Genomic DNA, 11,163 nt, shown 5'->3' with positions numbered 1-11,163 from the left:
TATGCAGTTTCACTCACCTGCCCCAAAGAGCTTACAGAGCTCCCCTCTCAATTATACTGAAAAATGGAGTAGATGAAGGCAGAGCCCCGTGCAGGTAGATAAGAGTGCCTTCCTCCAGAGAGTGGGATCCCCTGCCCATGTGATTTATATGCTGCAGTGTGGGGTGAAAGTGAAATGAGCAGTGATCTACATTAATTTATACCTTGTCTGCACTACAGCAGCAAAGGTATGATGCTTAAGCGGGTTCAGGATGAGTGTAGTTGTTCTAACTCCTCCTACTCATCTCATGGGATGCTGCCTTTTACCCCAGACCCTAACATGCATCTCCACGCAGAACTGCTGCAATGGGTGCTAACTATACACTGCCTTTGCCCTCCCCCCCAGTTGGAGTGACAGGAACCTAAATAGATGGTGAGATTTCCAAAAGTGTTTACCTCCTGACTAGAGACTCCTGTTTTTGAAAATCTAGGTCCAGAGGGAGAAGATGGCAGTGAAATCACAAATGTAATGGAATAGAGTGGATTTGGGAAGCTTGGTAGAAGTATCTTTGCAGAAGCCCAGGTGTGAGGGTAGCAGAGACACAACCTTTGTACCTCTGGATATGCTAGAGGGCACACCAGACCGAGAGGAAGGTGGCAGGGCATGACATCAGTGAGCGCAGCAGTCCCTTCTGCAACTGGCGGGTCCTGTCTCCACCCTACCCACGCTGTAACCCTTCAGGCAATTGCCAGTAAACAACCATGCATCTGTCCATCCAGCTAGCGCTCATATCTAAGCTACTCTCCCCAGCTCCAGTTTTTATGGGGATGCTGACTGCTCATGTGCTTTGATGCCATTCAACCCTGTCAGCATGGACTCCACATACTTCCAAATGCCTGCTAGTGTCCAACATACACCAACCTTCCCTCTTTGTACATGACCTCAAAGAGCTGTCACTGCAGTTGTTTAGCCAACAGCATCAGCCTCTCAGTTCTTTGTGGATAAACAGAGACCAGCAGCAAGGCATAAATAGCTGATTTCATGAAGCCCCTCCAATGGGGATACTCACCATGTTCTAGTCCTTCAGTGGCAGCCAACCAAAAGGTGGCACAGTTAGGAAACATGAAGAACAACAGATACTGCCATCTCCAAGGGGGGTAAAAATCCTAGAGGGGAATAAGACATTATTACAGGAATAGGTTTGAGAGGGACAAGAACCAGCATTCTCTCTTTTTATTAGTAGATAACTCATAGTCTTTAAGGTCAGAAGGGGCCATCAAGACACTATTGTAACATAACTGTAATAGTAGTAGATCATAGTACCTAAGAGTTGCAGTCATGAATCAGGATTCCTATGTGCTGTACTAAAAGACACTCTACATCTAAGACCAGAGGAAGACAACAGACTGACAAGGTAACAGTATTGGGCAGCATGATAGGAGGGGTCTCAGCACACAGTTGCTGTAGTGTCCCAGCACCACAGGGAGCTCTCAGAAAGAGTTGCAGAAGGTTACTGCTATATTTAATTAACATTTCCTCTCACCTTGGTAGGAAAACATGGCTTTACCATTCTTGAATGGTAATGAAGCTTCAGGCAATCAAGACATTTTCAGCTGGGAGTTCAAAGGAGCTTAAATTAATTAGGTGCTCAGCTCCCATTGCAAGTCAATGGGAGTTTTAATGACAGATTCCCATAGGAGCTTTCATACTAGACTACAGCAGTGTATTCATGCTGCTGGTGTGCTGGTAGGGTCCCATTATCCAGTTTATTCCTCTGAAACCTGTCATTATCCAGTTTATAATCCACAACAAAACTTTGCCTCCTACTCATGTGGAGTTATTTAAATATCTTCCTTAGTGAGCCGTCATAATGATGAAAGGTTTTGGAAACTTCAGGTACATGAGTCTCTATTTATTCTTTTCAGTTAAATGCTTTAACAAGTTTAGAGAGGCACAGGTTTGATCCAGAAACGGTATTAAGGTCGTGTTAATCCAACACTCCATCAGTGCTATTGAATTAAATAAGAAAAGCAAGATGATGAGTATTTTTCAGTATAATTTTTTATAGAGAGGGGAGCTCTGGTTAGCTCTTTGGGGCAGGAACAGTGTACGCTTATACGCCATGACTGGGACTCCTAAACGCTATGGTAATACAAATAAAAAATCATATAGGGTGGTTCAAGTTTTCAAGAGAGACTAAGCTCCATTGAAAGTCACTGGGTTTTAGGCTTCTAGGTCATTTAGGTACTTTTGAAAGTTTTACCCATTGTGTCCACACTTGACTTTTCAGTCATGTTTTAACACAAGTGTAGACACACGTTTATTGCTAGTCATAGCTAACAGTGGACTGTTTGAATTAGGGTTACTAACAAACATGCTATGCTCCTAAAATCCCCAGTATGTTCAAGAGGATTTGCTATCCACTTACTTGTAAGGAGCGTTAAGCTGCAGTCTGTGGTTAAACTCAACAAGCAATGAACGTTTTCATCCTAGCACTAACTTTGGTGGTCCAGCTACACTAGAATTCACACTTGCGTGAATTAACCACTACTGAAAATTCAAGCGTAGACAAATCCTTACAGCTTCCCCCATCAAAAATCCAGCAATCACTATCTGAAATACCTCAGTTACTTCCTTTTCTAAATATAGGGAAACACTGCAGTCTCCCAGATACCCCTCCATAGTAACTGGGGTTGCTTTTGTTCCCTGTACGTTCATAGATAGCTCTATTCAGGCTGAAGAGTGTCACTGCACTTTGCGAATGAATTGCTGTGCAAACGATATGGGAGGGTCATTTCCCTCACTGCTGAAATGCAGCCCGCTCTGGGTTCAAACAGGGAACTCTTAACAGTGTGCAGCAACAGTACGCAACAGGTCAGGACGGGAAGCAGGCAGACTAATACATGTTATTGCGACTACAGGGAAATTTAGGAAGGCAGTGTTAACATTTAGGCAGGATGCCCGGACGAACAAGCTTTCCTTTTTGGATCTTTAATGAGCGCAAGTGGCCCAGAACTTACCTTAAGCCATAACAAGATCTTTTCATTAAGGGGTCCCTCTTTAACCTGGATTTTAAAATTTCTCTCTCGCCCACTAGCTGGTTGTAACCCTAGCAGGCAAAGAACAGACTTCCTTACTCCCCTCCCTTTACTGAAAACAAACAAGGAGTTAAACAGATCAGCTTATAAGACGGCAGGAGCGTCCAAGCACCAAGCCAACATTCAGATGTGAGCACACAAAGCAACAGTATACAGCCAAGGTCTCTCTATCTAAGCTTGCAGTGCCGTTCCAGCCTCTTTACTGTCTACCTAGACCAGCTTCCTAAGTGCCAGAAAGGGAACTGGCTGGGCCAGGATCTGCATTTCCTAGGTCACTTGCTCATCGTGCTGGTGTCCTGTACTGATGGGAGCGTGAAACAGCAGTGACAGCCGCGCTGGGGAAACACTGAAGCTTTCTATTCTGCCTGCTGGGGAAATAAATCTGAGTGACAGGAGGTTACCCCCGAGTGGAAGGTAGCTTGAGTCCTCATTTGCAATACCTTGTGTTCTAATTAACGGCACCATGCTGTGAATATTGAAATGCAGGTGAGGAAAGGAGAGTCCTGGTTGGAGGCTGATGTGTGAAGGATCATCGGCAGCCCAACTCCAGGTGTGGGGAGGATGTAAATACACTGTTTTATAGCTTTGTGAGACAGGCAGGGACAGCTGCCAGTGAACCGGAACATCTATATTTGGAGCCTTCAAGCTCACTCTGTAAAATCCAAAGGCATGTTACTAACGGAGCTGGGTTCCCAGGACAACTGCTCGCCTGAACAGTCAAGGCTTGGGGGATATTGCTAGAGCAATAAGTGGCAGACTGTGAAGTTAGTCAGACAGCACAACAGCAATGGGAGATTGGACATTTTGGCCAAAGACATCTTGACAACCCCCTTTTCTTAGGGGACATGCCATAGAATCCCCCATGGCAACAAAGTCAATGCAAAGTGGGTGCCCCATGCCCCTGAAATTTTTCCTCCTCCGCATCCCACACAGTGCAGACAAGGCTTTGGTTTTTAAGGGCTCATCTAATACCACCCCATACAGCAAAACACATGGATCTCCATTTATGAAGGGTGGAGGGGATGCTGCCAGGATTTCAACCCATTGCACTAAGTCTAACACGTGTGCCGATATCTTAGGACACAGCACCTTAAACAGACCTCTGATGTTCCCCAGGCCACTGCCCAGCTCTGCTTCCGCTAGCGAGTGCAGAGACTTGTATAAAAAAGACATGCAGATACTCACTAGAACGATGGAACAGTTTGCTGTTGGAAAATGCAGTTTTGCTGAAATCAGGGGACTGTGTTGATTTCGATAACATTCTTGATGGGAAATTTTTGAAACAACATTGAAACATTTCATTTCGATATGGTAAAAGCATTTTGTTTAGATTTATTTCAATTCTACTTTTATACCATATTGAGTTTAATATAATGTTTCCCCTCCCAAGCTGGAGGTCAGCGCAAACCTTTGCACACTGGTATTTCTGGCATGTCCACACTTCTCAAGTACATCTGCAAAAGGGGAGGGGAGAAAGGGCCAGCCCTGGAAATCAGAGCATGCCCCAGGAAGAGCCATGCAGTTTGCTCTGGGAGCAGTACAGCAAAGCCAGGCCGGCTGGAATTCCAGGATAGGGATGATAGGACATTTCACATAAGAAATGCAAAACTAAGCTCCTTGCACGGGGACAGGTCATCCTTAGTATCACCGATTATAATAACTGCTGGCACCACAAATTTCTGCTCTAGATTCAAACTTTCCCAAGGACAGGGGTGTCTGGATCAAGGCCTGTTTCCAGTGGTCAATAACAGCCACACTTACAGCATTGGAGACAGTGCATAATATATCCTCACCCTTGTGATGGAGGTAAATATCCGTATATTGCAAATAGAGAAACTGAGGCTCAGAAAATATGGCTTGCACCATTGCTAGTTCCCTGCATTGTGTTCAGGCTCCTACACCACACGGCGCTGAGCAGATTCCAGGCGGTTTTTAAGAATGGTTTAGACAAACACCTGTCAGGGATGGGTCTGTTTATTACTTAGTCCTGTCTTCAGTGCAGGGGACTGGGTTACATGACCTACTGAGGTCCCTTCCAGGCCTGCACTTCTGAGATTTAACATAGGGTGTTTTAAGGGTTTGCAGAGGGGGTTTCCTGGGCACTAGTCCCAGGAATAGGAAAAGTTTTCCAAAAGCGTGACTATCACCTTTCACTTCAAATCCTCTCTCACACATGCAAGATAGTTTGGGCCTCACCCTATCCCCTACTTGTGTACGTTACAACACTACTGGCAAAAGTGGGAGCCCACTCCTAGGAGGCCCTTCTCCAGAAAAGGGCAGCATGCTTCATGGTTAAAAGTGTATTGTGTGGTGGGAGACACCCAGCTCCTGCCTTTGCTGTGACTGGCTCAAGCCTCGCCTTCATGAGCCACCCCACTTTTTTATTGAAATAAAGGTGAAGGAAGAAAGCAAGCAGCAGAGAGGACCAGGGGAACATCTTCCCGTTCCCAGCTCTATGCCCCTCCTCACTACATCTTCAACAAATCCCCCTCTGCATACCACCCTCAGCACATGTTGGCATTGCTCTTTTCAGAACATTCAGTGGAATATTACCCAGACAAGAACCATTCAACACATATTTCACAGACTTAAGTGTCCTCGTAAGGCAAGAGAACAAGAGAGCCCCCATCTTTCTCCAAACCACTTCAAAATAAGCAGTCTGGAGACTGGCTGCTCTGGAGGGGAGACGTGAGAGAGGCCACACCGCATATTCAGAGAGCTAGAACCAACCTTTGTCCCCACAAAGGGATGTGACCATGGGCTTGTTTCATCAGAACAGGCCAGGATGCAGAGGAAAGCTGTTTTTCTTGTTCGACTAACTTGGTAGCAAGATCACTTCAGGATCGGGACATCTCTCCTCAGCACTTCTCATTCATTCCAGTCATTGTCTGTGTTACTCAACGTCTCCTTCCAAGTGCCATTATATTTCATCCCAGAGAAACTCTGCAAAGAACACAAGCATAAATCATCTGAAAAAGGCCCCTATGACACCTGTAGAGCAGTTCTGGAAGATTAAAGGTTATTCCTGCAGTACTATGAGCTTGATTTTGCTGCCGGTTTTCTAAACTACAATCTGTTTTGTGGTACATAAGATGCTGAGTTTCTTTTCTGAGGGAAAGGGGTGGGTTTGTTACTGTTACTGTTTTTAAACATGTAGCAAAGTTTAGTTTAAAAGTATTTTTGTTGGAGAGTTATTTTCTGGAGGGAGCACAGTTGGGGGGTGGGGAGGGGGGCTGGGAGTCAGGACTCCTGGGTTGTACTCTGACACCGCTGACTCTACCCTTCCTTCGTAATCTTGTAGGCTGAGCCACTGAGGTTGAAGAGGTCTCATTTCTACATGTTCTGCCTTTTCAGACATCCAGTGCCAAAGGGCTTCAGATTTACCCGAGGCTATTGTCTAAAACTGCATTGATGACATCGGAAAGAATTCTCTGTGTACAGACTCTTCAGATCTTTCTGAGTTGGCCTTTATAAGATGCTTGCAATTTCCCAGGAGGCAGTGGATCTGTAGGAAGGCAGGCAGGGGTATAAATCCATAAAGGTAAGGACGCCTCCCTTATTCAACTGAAACATCTAAAAGAAGAAAATTCTTTTCCGCGAGGTGTTGTTCAAAGAACTGAACGCCTGGAATAATTTATCCAGCTCCTACAGCACAATCTTTGGCAACAACCCTGCTGGGGAAGAGTTACAGAAGAGAAGCTAAGGGAGACTTCATTGTGGGGGCTCAGTGGTCTTGTCACTGTCACATCTTCTGTATGCCTGCAGGAATTTCACCCAATGTGTTTACTGGCAATATATCATTCAGTAATGTCTCCCCACAGCAGTGGTCAGTACTGTGCCTCCAGATGCATATCCATGGAACTGCACACTTGAGTCTGGGCATGATGCCATTCTGGTGCTGTTCGGCCTGAATGACGGAAACAAAGCAAAGTTTGAGAGTCATTCCGAGCCAGGAATTGTTTCCTGTCTGACAAAACACTCTCAGAGAGCGTTTATTAGAATCCCATAAGCTCCTTTTTGTTGTGTGTTTGCACAGCACCTGGCACCACGGGACCCTGGTTCATGACTGGGGACTCCTAGGCTCTACAAATAATAATAATACTGTGTACTGTCAGCATGCACTTAGATTGTAAGCTCTCTGCAGCAGAGACTGTCTGTGTGTGTAAATGGCCTAGCACAATGGACCCTCAATCGTAGAAGCACAGCTGGGAAGAGAACCGTCTGTCATAATCTGATCTAACCACAGCAGCATGGTGCCTTCATGATATAGGAATTCAGGATGGGGATAAGCCTCTTACCTGGTTCCTCGGTAAGCATGGTGTGTTTGGCCAGGCTTTGAAGGAACGGCCAGTCCCTTGCTGATGAGTCTAGTTTTCCCCCATGCTGCGGTGTCGCTCTCTACAAGACATCACAACAGGAGGAGTTAAAACAAGAACATGTCGTCTGTGGTTATCTGCATACAGACCTGCCAGTCAGATGTGGAAAAGCAGCTATTAGTCTGTATGAGCTGATCACAAAAGCCACAGGCTGGTTAAATCCCAATGTGCCCATCACATATTTCAGAGGTCAAAAAAACCAAACAGATAATGATTACGAATGATTAATAGAACAGTAGCTACTAAGCCCAGGGTGTTAACACAACAGAGAATAAGGCTATATATACACATTTTGGTGTCAGATCATTTACAGACCTCTGGTCTATTTAGCTGAATTAAGTGTTGCACTGACTCATTTTGTCCGTGGAGGGCAATTTTTCATAGTGATACACTGTCAGGATAAACACAGATCCATCTTTGTGAAACACCTTTCACAGCTGACCCAACCCCCCTTGTGCCGTGCAGGAGAAGGGAGGACAAAGGATGGCAAACATCGCAGGGGGCCACAGGACTTGGCAGCTAAGATGCAGTGGGACTTTTCTTGGGTCTAATGTGCTTGGGAAAAAGCGATGAGGGCTCCAAATACTCTAAGAGCTCCTTTGGTGTTTCTGGTTAACACAGCCATGGATGTGGAGACAGTGCAAACAAACCCCAGTGTTCTAGTGTGAGAGAAGCCTTTCCTTAGGGGGAGAGAGAGAGAGAGGGCGTAGCCCTGCCACTTCCTCTTCACTGCCCCTTGACTGCAGTTGTGAGCTTGGCCCTGAATCGGTGAGATTAGACTTGTACCCACCTGGATGGCTCACAGAGATTATAGCTCATGCTACCTTCAGGTCACTACCTGCAGGTCTACGGGAATGAGAGCTGTTACCTTCTCACCCAGGTGTGTTGGCCTGTGTGAAATGGATTGATGGTTTCAGACTCATCTCTAGTGGACAGGTGTCCACCTCACTTAAACCACTATTTATCCAAACTAGCATGCTCATCAGCCATTGAATGGCCTTGACGTAGTGAGGAAGAGTGGTCTTGTGGTTAAAGCAGTACAGTGGGACTCAGGAGCCCTGGATTCAACTCCTGGCCCTGCCACAGACTTCTTGTGACACCCCGGGCGAGTCACTTAATCACTCTGTGCCTCAGTTTCGCCATTTGCATAACAGGAAATGTCATACTACTTTTATCTGAGGCTGTCTACACCTACACTCTATGCACTTTGGAGCAGGCCCTGTTTCTTACTATGAGTTTGCATAGCACATAGCATGATGGGGCCTTAATCTAGCAGCTACTATAAACATGAAGACAAACAAAATAATAATGAGGCAGTGTCTCTAAATGAGAGTGTCTTGATACCACTCTTATTGCTGCTCCTCATGTTGCGTGAACTCTTCTGTGGAAGACCAGGGCATCATTTCCCAGTGCTGTTGATTTGCGGCACCTTGCCCACTAAATTTACACACACATCAATCAGATCCATTGCATCCCAAAAGCTTTACAGTAAATTCTTCAGTGCAGGTATCTAAGAAACTCTCAGGGAAGAATTTCACACAGACACGCTTCTGTAAAATATGGTCATTTTGTTTTTTTTAAAAAATACGTTTGTTAAAATTCTGTTAGAAGCAAGTTTTTCCTTATATGAGACGGGGGAAGGTATGGGGAGGAATCTTTTTAAAAGTGTTGCTCCAAGAAAACCCGACTTCAATGAACTGAGGGAGTCTGGTTAAACTTTTAAACCCTGTGCTCCTTGAAGTGATGCCTTTAATGGTTAGTGCTGAAGCTGCAACTGACTGAGTTGATCTTCCAGCTATTCAAGCTCAAAATAAACTCATTGGGACACATAAAGGATGTAATTATATCTTTATAAAATTTGCAGTGGGATTTGGGCAGGACCTATGAGTTGAAGTCACTGCATGTATCTGTGTTGATTCCAGGCTGAAGTTCAGAGATTTGCTTAATAACAAAACACCATAGTTTTGCACGTCTATAGTCCCTTTCAATGGAGGATCTTAAAGCACTAATGAATTAAGTTTGACAAGGCCCTTGTGAGATATGGAAGCAGTCTATGGAGGCTGAGTGACTAACTCATGGTCACACAGTCTGTAGGTGACAGAACCAGGAATTCCCCATCCCTTGGTGACTCCCGATCCCTTGGTCTAACCTCTAGACAACCTGGCTTCTGCTCTAGTTTTCAGGGGGTGCATTTGTAACAAGCCAGCGTACGCTCTTCAGACTAGAATGAACAGCTGAGTCACAGCATCTACGGTACCAATTATGGGTTAAACTTGAACAAAGCAAGAAGTTCTCCCCTCCGCTACAGCGTGTTAACAGGCAAAGGAGTTAAAAGCGCATAATAAAAGAAAACTAACCTGGAAAGAGAAATCCCCTTTCTTGCTGCAGACCGGTGGGTCCTTTGTAATGGTGCTTTCCCCTTTAGGCCTGTTGGCATCGTCTCTGCCAACTCTGGCTAGGGCGGCATTAGCTGATGGCTCGGGTCATGTTTTGTGGAAAGAAGGCAAATGCCTTTCCTAGCATCTTGCTGAATTGAGACATGCCACTCTTGATTTGCATACGCACGGTCCCCTCCCCACATCACAGAGCACGCTGTTCAGATTGCATCTCCCTGCAGCACTTTCCGCCACAGCACAAGCTCCAGGCCATGATTATAGATCAGGCTTTATATCCTCCTGTAAATCCCGTATCCTGTAGCAGGTATGTGTTATAAACATGTCTCCAGAGGATTCCTTTTCTTTCCTTCAGTTGTCCACCCACTCAGTAACTAAAATGCCTGATTTTCAATATTCTTCTATTATCCTCTACTGTCCCATGCAGGGACAGTAGAGGATAAAACTGTTGGATACGAGGAAAATCAGAAAGATTTTACCTGTTGGAGGCATCCAGGGGTTGTAAAGTTTACATCCCCCCTCCCCCCCCATGACAGATTACATCTGTTTAGGAACACAGCTGTCAGTATAATTAACAATCTAGTCCCACGGTAGGGAGCTGAGAAGTAGTACAATGGAAGGAATCTCTGCGCACTTTGTCCTTCAAAGTAGCAAATTAGACAGCCATAAATATACCTGCAGTAAAGGGGAAGGGGTAGGAGAGGGAGAACAGGGAAGGCACATCGGGAGCATCTTAAATTAGAACAAAAATAACCTACTTGATTCGCATTGATTAGCACGAGTCATTTGCCTTACAAATACCACCGTGCTATCAGCTTTGGCTGAAAATAGAGTGAAAACTCTTCAGGGCAGGAAACACAGTCCCCCCGTGCGTGTACAGCTCCGAGCACAACGGGGCCCCAATCTGGATTGTCCAGTGATACAGTTATTAATCATTAATACTACACTGTACCAACAACTTGAAGAGCCCAAAGATATCAGTTGGTTTTGAAAATCCAAATCCTGGCTTGTGCTACCCCAGGGTCCGCGCAGCTGAGTTTAATCCTTGGGTAAGACAATGGGCTGATAGCCCTATAAGCTCAAGTCCTTCAGCTATTCCTACAACAGATACTGTACAGCACATGGCCGATCTCTGAGGGTGAGGGGAATTTAGTCTCCTTGACTCACGCAGCCCATGGCGAATCAGCTGGGGCATGGGAACCGAGTAACGTCAGCTGCAGGATTGTTATTAAAATGACTGCTACCCAGGCGGGAAGACTATTTCATTTGTGCTCCGCTCCAGCTATTCATTTCTGCACTTCCATACCTGCAAATCCT

Source organism: Caretta caretta, chromosome 17, assembly GCF_965140235.1.
Source record: "Caretta caretta isolate rCarCar2 chromosome 17, rCarCar1.hap1, whole genome shotgun sequence".
In the NCBI taxonomy this organism is placed as follows: Eukaryota; Metazoa; Chordata; order Testudines; family Cheloniidae; genus Caretta; species Caretta caretta.
This window is presented reverse-complemented; position numbering follows the sequence as displayed.